The sequence below is a fragment of the Taudactylus pleione genome, unplaced genomic scaffold (genome assembly GCF_031769625.1).
Source record: "Taudactylus pleione unplaced genomic scaffold, aTauple2 ptg000632l, whole genome shotgun sequence".
Taxonomy (NCBI): Eukaryota; Metazoa; Chordata; class Amphibia; order Anura; family Myobatrachidae; genus Taudactylus; species Taudactylus pleione.
In genome coordinates, this window is record NW_028285034.1 from 967,578 (window position 1) to 979,965 (window position 12,388).

Genomic DNA, 12,388 nt, shown 5'->3' on the forward strand with positions numbered 1-12,388 from the left:
CCCAGCATTAGTAACCAGCCAGATAGGACAGATATGTGACAGATAATGTATAGTGTACACCCAGCATTAGTAACCAGCCAGATAGGACATATATGTGACCGATAATGTATAGTGTACGCCCAGCATTAGTAACCAGCCAGATAGGACAGATGTGTAACAGATAATGTATAGTGTACGCCCAGCATTAGTAACCAGCCAGATAGGACAGATATGTGACAGATAATGTATAGTGTACGCCCAGCATTAGTAACCAGCCAGATAGGACATATATGTGACCGATAATGTATAGTGTACGCCCAGCATTAGCAACCAGCCAGATAGGACAGATATGTGACAGATAATGTATAGTGTACGCCTAGCATTAGTAACCAGCCAGATAGGACAGATATGTGACAGATAATGTATAGTGTATACCCAGCATTAGTAACCAGCCAGATAGGACTGATATGTGACAGATAATGTATAGTGTACGCCCAGCATTAGTAACCAGCCAGATAGGACCGATATGTGACAGATAATGTATAGTGTACGCATAGCATTAGTAACCAGCCAGATAGGACAGATATGTGACAGATAATGTATAGTGTATGCCCAGCATTAGTATCCAGCCAGATCGGACAGATATGTGACAGATAATGTATAGTGTACGCCCAGCATTAGTAACCAGCCAGATAGGACATATATGTGACCGATAATGTATAGTGTACGCCCAGCATTAGTAACCAGCCAGATAGGACAGATATGTGACAGATAATGTATAGTGTACACCCAGCATTAGTAACCAGCCAGATAGGACATATATGTGACCGATAATGTATAGTGTACGCCCAGCATTAGTAACCAGCCAGATAGGACAGATATGTGACAGATAATGTATAGTGTACGCCCAGCATTAGTAACCAGCCAGATAGGACAGATATGTGACAGATAATGTATAGTGTACGCCCAGCATTAGTAACCAGCCAGATAGGACATATATGTGACCGATAATGTATAGTGTACGCCCAGCATTAGTAACCAGCCAGATAGGACAGATATGTGACAGATAATGTATAGTGTACGCCTAGCATTAGTAACCAGCCAGATAGGACAGATATGTGACAGATAATGTATAGTGTATACCCAGCATTAGTAACCAGCCAGATAGGACAGATATGTGACAGATAATGTATAGTGTACGCCTAGCATTAGTAACCAGCCAGATAGGACAGATATGTGACAGATAATGTATAGTGTATGCCCAGCATTAGTATCCAGCCAGATCGGACAGATATGTGACAGATAATGTATAGTGTACGCCCAGCATTAGTAACCAGCCAGATAGGACATATATGTGACCGATAATGTATAGTGTACGCCCAGCATTAGTAACCAGCCAGATAGGACAGATATGTGACAGATAATGTATAGTGTACACCCAGCATTAGTAACCAGCCAGATAGGACATATATGTGACCGATAATGTATAGTGTACGCCCAGCATTAGTAACCAGCCAGATAGGACAGATATGTGACAGATAATGTATAGTATACGCCCAGCATTAGTAACCGGCCAGATAGGACAGATATGTGACAGATAATGTATAGTGTACGCCCAGCATTAGTAACCAGCCAGATAGGACAGATATGTGACAGATAATGTATAGTGTACACCCAGCATTAGTAACCAGCCAGATAGGACATATATGTGACCGATAATGTATAGTGTACGCCCAGCATTAGTAACCAGCCAGATAGGACAGATGTGTAACAGATAATGTATAGTGTACGCCCAGCATTAGTAACCAGCCAGATAGGACAGATATGTGACAGATAATGTATAGTGTACGCCCAGCATTAGTAACCAGCCAGATAGGACATATATGTGACCGATAATGTATAGTGTACGCCCAGCATTAGTAACCAGCCAGATAGGACAGATATGTGACAGATAATGTATAGTGTATGCCCAGCATTAGTATCCAGCCAGATCGGACAGATATGTGACAGATAATGTATAGTGTACGCCCAGCATTAGTAACCAGCCAGATAGGACATATATGTGACCGATAATGTATAGTGTACGCCCAGCATTAGTAACCAGCCAGATAGGACAGATATGTGACAGATAATGTATAGTGTACGCCCAGCATTAGTAACCGGCCAGATAGGACAGATATGTGACAGATAATGTATAGTGTACGCCCAGCATTAGTAACCAGCCAGATAGGACAGATATGTGACAGATAATGTATAGTGTACGCCCAGCATTAGTAACCAGCCAGATAGGACATATATGTGACCGATAATGTATAGTGTACGCCCAGCATTAGTAACCAGCCAGATAGGACAGATATGTGACAGATAATGTATAGTGTACGCCTAGCATTAGTAACCAGCCAGATAGGACAGATATGTGACAGATAATGTATAGTGTATACCCAGCATTAGTAACCAGCCAGATAGGACAGATATGTGACAGATAATGTATAGTGTACGCCCAGCATTAGTAACCAGCCAGATAGGACAGATATGTGACAGATAATGTATAGTGTACGCCTAGCATTAGTAACCAGCCAGATAGGACAGATATGTGACAGATAATGTATAGTGTATGCCCAGCATTAGTATCCAGCCAGATCGGACAGATATGTGACAGATAATGTATAGTGTACGCCCAGCATTAGTAACCAGCCAGATAGGACATATATGTGACCGATAATGTATAGTGTACGCCCAGCATTAGTAACCAGCCAGATAGGACAGATATGTGACAGATAATGTATAGTGTACACCCAGCATTAGTAACCAGCCAGATAGGACATATATGTGACCGATAATGTATAGTGTACGCCCAGCATTAGTAACCAGCCAGATAGGACAGATGTGTAACAGATAATGTATAGTGTACGCCCAGCATTAGTAACCAGCCAGATAGGACAGATATGTGACAGATAATGTATAGTGTACGCCCAGCATTAGTAACCAGCCAGATAGGACATATATGTGACCGATAATGTATAGTGTACGCCCAGCATTAGTAACCAGCCAGATAGGACAGATATGTGACAGATAATGTATAGTGTACGCCTAGCATTAGTAACCAGCCAGATAGGACAGATATGTGACAGATAATGTATAGTGTATATGTATACCCAGCATTAGTAACCAGCGAGATAGGACAGATATGTGACAGATAATGTATAGTGTACGCCTAGCATTAGTAACCAGCCAGATAGGACAGATATGTGACAGATAATGTATAGTGTATGCCCAGCATTAGTATCCAGCCAGATCGGACAGATATGTGACAGATAATGTATAGTGTACGCCCAGCATTAGTAACCAGCCAGATAGGACATATATGTGACCGATAATGTATAGTGTACGCCCAGCATTAGTAACCAGCCAGATAGGACAGATATGTGACAGATAATGTATAGTGTACGCCTAGCATTAGTAACCAGCCAGATAGGACAGATATGTGACAGATAATGTATAGTGTATACTGTATACCCAGCATTAGTAACCAGCCAGATAGGACAGATATGTGACAGATAATGTATAGTGTACGCCCAGCATTAGTAACCAGCCAGATAGGACAGATATGTGACAGATAATGTATAGTGTACGCCTAGCATTAGTAACCAGCCAGATAGGACAGATATGTGACAGATAATGTATAGTGTATGCCCAGCATTAGTATCCAGCCAGATCGGACAGATATGTGACAGATAATGTATAGTGTACGCCCAGCATTAGTAACTAGCCAGATAGGACATATATGTGACCGATAATGTATAGTGTACGCCCAGCATTAGTAACCAGCCAGATAGGACAGATATGTGACAGATAATGTATAGTGTACACCCAGCATTAGTAACCAGCCAGATAGGACATATATGTGACCGATAATGTATAGTGTACGCCCAGCATTAGTAACCAGCCAGATAGGACAGATGTGTAACAGATAATGTATAGTGTACGCCCATCATTAGTAACCAGCCAGATAGGACAGATATGTGACAGATAATGTATAGTGTACGCCTAGCATTAGTAACCAGCCAGATAGGACAGATATGTGACAGATAATGTATAGTGTATGCCCAGCATTAGTATCCAGCCAGATCGGACAGATATGTGACAGATAATGTATAGTGTACGCCCAGCATTAGTAACCAGCCAGATAGGACATATATGTGACCGATAATGTATAGTGTACGCCCAGCATTAGTAACCAGCCAGATAGGACAGATATGTGACAGATAATGTATAGTGTACACCCAGCATTAGTAACCAGCCAGATAGGACATATATGTGACCGATAATGTATAGTGTACGCCCAGCATTAGTAACCAGCCAGATAGGACAGATATGTGACAGATAATGTATAGTGTACGCCCAGCATTAGTAACCAGCCAGATAGGACATATATGTGACCGATAATGTATAGTGTACGCCCAGCATTAGTAACCAGCCAGATAGGACAGATATGTGACAGATAATGTATAGTGTACGCCTAGCATTAGTAACCAGCCAGATAGGACAGATATGTGACAGATAATGTATAGTGTATGCCCAGCATTAGTAACCAGCCAGATAGGACAGATATGTGACAGATAATGTATAGTGTATGCCCAGCATTAGTAACCAGCCAGATAGGACAGATATGTGACAGATAATGTATAGTGTATGCCCAGCATTAGTATCCAGCCAGATCGGACAGATATGTGACAGATAATGTATAGTGTACGCCCAGCATTAGTAACCAGCCAGATAGGACATATATGTGACCGATAATGTATAGTGTACGCCCAGCATTAGTAACCAGCCAGATAGGACAGATATGTGACAGATAATGTATAGTGTACACCCAGCATTAGTAACCAGCCAGATAGGACATATATGTGACCGATAATGTATAGTGTACGCCCAGCATTAGTAACCAGCCAGATAGGACAGATGTGTATCAGATAATGTATAGTGTACGCCCAGCATTAGTAACCAGCCAGATAGGACAGATATGTGACAGATAATGTATAGTGTACGCCCAGCATTAGTAACCAGCCAGATAGGACATATATGTGACCGATAATGTATAGTGTACGCCCAGCATTAGTAACCAGCCAGATAGGACAGATGTGTAACAGATAATGTATAGTGTACGCCCATCATTAGTAACCAGCCAGATAGGACAGATATGTGACAGATAATGTATAGTGTACGCCTAGCATTAGTAACCAGCCAGATAGGACAGATATGTGACAGATAATGTATAGTGTACGCCCAGCATTAGTAACCAGCCAGATAGGACATATATGTGACCGATAATGTATAGTGTACGCCCAGCATTAGTAACCAGCCAGATAGGACAGATATGTGACAGATAATGTATAGTGTACGCCCAGCATTAGTAACAAGCCAGATAGGACAGATATGTGACAGATAATGTATAGTGTACGCCCAGTATTAGTAACAAGCCAGATAGGACATATATGTGACCGATAATGTATAGTGTACGCCCAGCATTAGTAACCAGCCAGATAGGACAGATGTGCAACAGATAATGTATAGTGTACGCCCAGCATTAGTAACCAGCCAGATAGGACAGATATGTGACAGATAATGTATAGTGTACGCCCAGCATTAGTAACCAGCCAGATAGGACATATATGTGACCGATAATGTATAGTGTACGCCCAGCATTAGTAACCAGCCAGATAGGACAGATATGTGACAGATAATGTATAGTGTACGCCCAGCATTAGTAACCAGCCAGATAGGACAGATATGTGACAGATAATGTATAGTGTACGCCTAGCATTAGTAACCAGCCAGATAGGACAGATATGTGACAGATAATGTATAGTGTATGCCCAGCATTAGTATCCAGCCAGATCGGACAGATATGTGACAGATAATGTATAGTGTACGCCCAGCATTAGTAACCAGCCAGATAGGACATATATGTGACCGATAATGTATAGTGTACGCCCAGCATTAGTAACCAGCCAGATAGGACAGATATGTGACAGATAATGTATAGTGTACACCCAGCATTAGTAACCAGCCAGATAGGACATATATGTGACCGATAATGTATAGTGTACGCCCAGCATTAGTAACCAGCCAGATAGGACAGATGTGTAACAGATAATGTATAGTGTACGCCCAGCATTAGTAACCAGCCAGATAGGACAGATATGTGACAGATAATGTATAGTGTACGCCCAGCATTAGTAACCAGCCAGATAGGACATATATGTGACCGATAATGTATAGTGTACGCCCAGCATTAGTAACCAGCCAGATAGGACAGATATGTGACAGATAATGTATAGTGTACGCCCAGCATTAGTAACCAGCCAGATAGGACAGATATGTGACAGATAATGTATAGTGTACGCCTAGCATTAGTAACCAGCCAGATAGGACAGATATGTGACAGATAATGTATAGTGTATGCCCAGCATTAGTATCCAGCCAGATCGGACAGATATGTGACAGATAATGTATAGTGTACGCCCAGCATTAGTAACCAGCCAGATAGGACATATATGTGACCGATAATGTATAGTGTACGCCCAGCATTAGTAACCAGCCAGATAGGACAGATATGTGACAGATAATGTATAGTGTACACCCAGCATTAGTAACCAGCCAGATAGGACATATATGTGACCGATAATGTATAGTGTACGCCCAGCATTAGTAACCAGCCAGATAGGACAGATGTGTAACAGATAATGTATAGTGTACGCCCAGCATTAGTAACCAGCCAGATAGGACAGATATGTGACAGATAATGTATAGTGTACGCCCAGCATTAGTAACCAGCCAGATAGGACATATATGTGACCGATAATGTATAGTGTACGCCCAGCATTAGTAACCAGCCAGATAGGACAGATATGTGACAGATAATGTATAGTGTACGCCTAGCATTAGTAACCAGCCAGATAGGACAGATATGTGACAGATAATGTATAGTGTATACCCAGCATTAGTAACCAGCCAGATAGGACAGATATGTGACAGATAATGTATAGTGTACGCCCAGCATTAGTAACCAGCCAGATAGGACAGATATGTGACAGATAATGTATAGTGTACGCCTAGCATTAGTAACCAGCCAGATAGGACAGATATGTGACAGATAATGTATAGTGTATGCCCAGCATTAGTATCCAGCCAGATCGGACAGATATGTGACAGATAATGTATAGTGTACGCCCAGCATTAGTAACCAGCCAGATAGGACATATATGTGACCGATAATGTATAGTGTACGCCCAGCATTAGTAACCAGCCAGATAGGACAGATATGTGACAGATAATGTATAGTGTACACCCAGCATTAGTAACCAGCCAGATAGGACATATATGTGACCGATAATGTATAGTGTACGCCCAGCATTAGTAACCAGCCAGATAGGACAGATGTGTAACAGATAATGTATAGTGTACGCCCAGCATTAGTAACCAGCCAGATAGGACATATATGTGACCGATAATGTATAGTGTACGCCCAGCATTAGTAACCAGCCAGATAGGACAGATATGTGACAGATAATGTATAGTGTACGCCTAGCATTAGTAACCAGCCAGATAGGACAGATATGTGACAGATAATGTATAGTGTATACCCAGCATTAGTAACCAGCCAGATAGGACAGATATGTGACAGATAATGTATAGTGTACGCCTAGCATTAGTAACCAGCCAGATAGGACAGATATGTGACAGATAATGTATAGTGTATGCCCAGCATTAGTATCCAGCCAGATCGGACAGATATGTGACAGATAATGTATAGTGTACGCCCAGCATTAGTAACCAGCCAGATAGGACATATATGTGACCGATAATGTATAGTGTACGCCCAGCATTAGTAACCAGCCAGATAGGACAGATATGTGACAGATAATGTATAGTGTACACCCAGCATTAGTAACCAGCCAGATAGGACATATATGTGACCGATAATGTATAGTGTACGCCCAGCATTAGTAACCAGCCAGATAGGACAGATGTGTAACAGATAATGTATAGTGTACGCCCATCATTAGTAACCAGCCAGATAGGACAGATATGTGACAGATAATGTATAGTGTACGCCCAGCATTAGTAACCAGCCAGATAGGACATATATGTGACCGATAATGTATAGTGTACGCCCAGCATTAGTAACCAGCCAGATAGGACAGATATGTGACAGATAATGTATAGTGTATGCCCAGCATTAGTATCCAGCCAGATCGGACAGATATGTGACAGATAATGTATAGTGTACGCCCAGCATTAGTAACCAGCCAGATAGGACATATATGTGACCGATAATGTATAGTGTACGCCCAGCATTAGTAACCAGCCAGATAGGACAGATATGTGACAGATAATGTATAGTGTACACCCAGCATTAGTAACCAGCCAGATAGGACATATATGTGACCGATAATGTATAGTGTACGCCCAGCATTAGTAACCAGCCAGATAGGACAGATGTGTAACAGATAATGTATAGTGCACGCCCAGCATTAGTAACCAGCCAGATAGGACATATATGTGACCGATAATGTATAGTGTACGCCCAGCATTAGTAACCAGCCAGATAGGACAGATATGTGACAGATAATGTATAGTGTACGCCTAGCATTAGTAACCAGCCAGATAGGACAGATATGTGACAGATAATGTATAGTGTATGCCCAGCATTAGTAACCAGCCAGATAGGACAGATATGTGACAGATAATGTATAGTGTATGCCCAGCATTAGTAACCAGCCAGATAGGACAGATATGTGACAGATAATGTATAGTGTATGCCCAGCATTAGTATCCAGCCAGATCGGACAGATATGTGACAGATAATGTATAGTGTACGCCCAGCATTAGTAACCAGCCAGATAGGACATATATGTGACCGATAATGTATAGTGTACGCCCAGCATTAGTAACCAGCCAGATAGGACAGATATGTGACAGATAATGTATAGTGTACACCCAGCATTAGTAACCAGCCAGATAGGACATATATGTGACCGATAATGTATAGTGTACGCCCAGCATTAGTAACCAGCCAGATAGGACAGATGTGTAACAGATAATGTATAGTGTACGCCCAGCATTAGTAACCAGCCAGATAGGACAGATATGTGACAGATAATGTATAGTGTACGCCCAGCATTAGTAACCAGCCAGATAGGACATATATGTGACCGATAATGTATAGTGTACGCCCAGCATTAGTAACCAGCCAGATAGGACAGATATGTGACAGATAATGTAGAGTGTACGCCCAGCATTAGTAACAAGCCAGATAGGACAGATATGTGACAGATAATGTATAGTGTACGCCCAGCATTAGTAACCAGCCAGATAGGACAGATATGTGACAGATAATGTATAGTGTACGCCCAGCATTAGTAACCAGCCAGATAGGACATATATGTGACCGATAATGTATAGTGTACGCCCAGCATTAGTAACCAGCCAGATAGGACAGATATGTGACAGATAATGTATAGTGTACGCCCAGCATTAGTAACAAGCCAGATAGGACAGATATGTGACAGATAATGTATAGTGTACGCCCAGTATTAGTAACAAGCCAGATAGGACATATATGTGACCGATAATGTATAGTGTACGCCCAGCATTAGTAACCAGCCAGATAGGACAGATGTGTAACAGATAATGTATAGTGTACGCCCAGCATTAGTAACCAGCCAGATAGGACAGATATGTGACAGATAATGTATAGTGTACGCCCAGCATTAGTAACCAGCCAGATAGGACATATATGTGACCGATAATGTATAGTGTACGCCCAGCATTAGTAACCAGCCAGATAGGACAGATATGTGACAGATAATGTATAGTGTACGCCCAGCATTAGTAACCAGCCAGATAGGACAGATATGTGACAGATAATGTATAGTGTACGCCTAGCATTAGTAACCAGCCAGATAGGACAGATATGTGACAGATAATGTATAGTGTATGCCCAGCATTAGTATCCAGCCAGATCGGACAGATATGTGACAGATAATGTATAGTGTACGCCCAGCATTAGTAACCAGCCAGATAGGACATATATGTGACCGATAATGTATAGTGTACGCCCAGCATTAGTAACCAGCCAGATAGGACAGATATGTGACAGATAATGTATAGTGTACACCCAGCATTAGTAACCAGCCAGATAGGACATATATGTGACCGATAATGTATAGTGTACGCCCAGCATTAGTAACCAGCCAGATAGGACAGATGTGTAACAGATAATGTATAGTGTACGCCCAGCATTAGTAACCAGCCAGATAGGACAGATATGTGACAGATAATGTATAGTGTACGCCCAGCATTAGTAACCAGCCAGATAGGACATATATGTGACCGATAATGTATAGTGTACGCCCAGCATTAGTAACCAGCCAGATAGGACAGATATGTGACAGATAATGTATAGTGTACGCCCAGCATTAGTAACCAGCCAGATAGGACAGATATGTGACAGATAATGTATAGTGTACGCCTAGCATTAGTAACCAGCCAGATAGGACAGATATGTGACAGATAATGTATAGTGTATGCCCAGCATTAGTATCCAGCCAGATCGGACAGATATGTGACAGATAATGTATAGTGTACGCCCAGCATTAGTAACCAGCCAGATAGGACATATATGTGACCGATAATGTATAGTGTACGCCCAGCATTAGTAACCAGCCAGATAGGACAGATATGTGACAGATAATGTATAGTGTACACCCAGCATTAGTAACCAGCCAGATAGGACATATATGTGACCGATAATGTATAGTGTACGCCCAGCATTAGTAACCAGCCAGATAGGACAGATGTGTAACAGATAATGTATAGTGTACGCCCAGCATTAGTAACCAGCCAGATAGGACAGATATGTGACAGATAATGTATAGTGTACGCCCAGCATTAGTAACCAGCCAGATAGGACATATATGTGACCGATAATGTATAGTGTACGCCCAGCATTAGTAACCAGCCAGATAGGACAGATATGTGACAGATAATGTATAGTGTACGCCTAGCATTAGTAACCAGCCAGATAGGACAGATATGTGACAGATAATGTATAGTGTATACCCAGCATTAGTAACCAGCCAGATAGGACAGATATGTGACAGATAATGTATAGTGTACGCCTAGCATTAGTAACCAGCCAGATAGGACAGATATGTAACAGATAATGTATAGTGTACGCCCAGCATTAGTATCCAGCCAGATCGGACAGATATGTGACAGATAATGTATAGTGTACGCCCAGCATTAGTAACCAGCCAGATAGGACATATATGTGACCGATAATGTATAGTGTACGCCCAGCATTAGTAACCAGCCAGATAGGACAGATATGTGACAGATAATGTATAGTGTACACCCAGCATTAGTAACCAGCCAGATAGGACATATATGTGACCGATAATGTATAGTGTACGCCCAGCATTAGTAACCAGCCAGATAGGACAGATGTGTAACAGATAATGTATAGTGTACGCCCAGCATTAGTAACCAGCCAGATAGGACAGATATGTGACAGATAATGTATAGTGTACGCCCAGCATTAGTAACCAGCCAGATAGGACATATATGTGACCGATAATGAATAGTGTACGCCCAGCATTAGTAACCAGCCAGATAGGACAGATATGTGACAGATAATGTATAGTGTACGCCTAGCATTAGTAACCAGCCAGATAGGACAGATATGTGACAGATAATGTATAGTGTATACCCAGCATTAGTAACCAGCCAGATAGGACAGATATGTGACAGATAATGTATAGTGTACGCCCAGCATTAGTAACCAGCCAGATAGGACAGATATGTGACAGATAATGTATAGTGTACGCCTAGCATTAGTAACCAGCCAGATAGGACAGATATGTGACAGATAATGTATAGTGTATGCCCAGCATTAGTATCCAGCCAGATCGGACATATATGTGACAGATAATGTATAGTGTACGCCCAGCATTAGTAACCAGCCAGATAGGACATATATGTGACCGATAATGTATAGTGTACGCCCAGCATTAGTAACCAGCCAGATAGGACAGATATGTGACAGATAATGTATATTGTACACCCAGCATTAGTAACCAGCCAGATAGGACATATATGTGACCGATAATGTATAGTGTACGCCCAGCATTAGTAACCAGCCAGATAGGACAGATGTGTAACAGATAATGTATAGTGTACGCCCAGCATTAGTAACCAGCCAGATAGGACAGATATGTGACAGATAATGTATAGTGTACGCCCAGCATTAGTAACCAGCCAGATAGGACATATATGTGACCGATAATGTATAGTGTACGCCCAGCATTAGTAACCAGCCAGATAGGACAGATATGTGACAGAT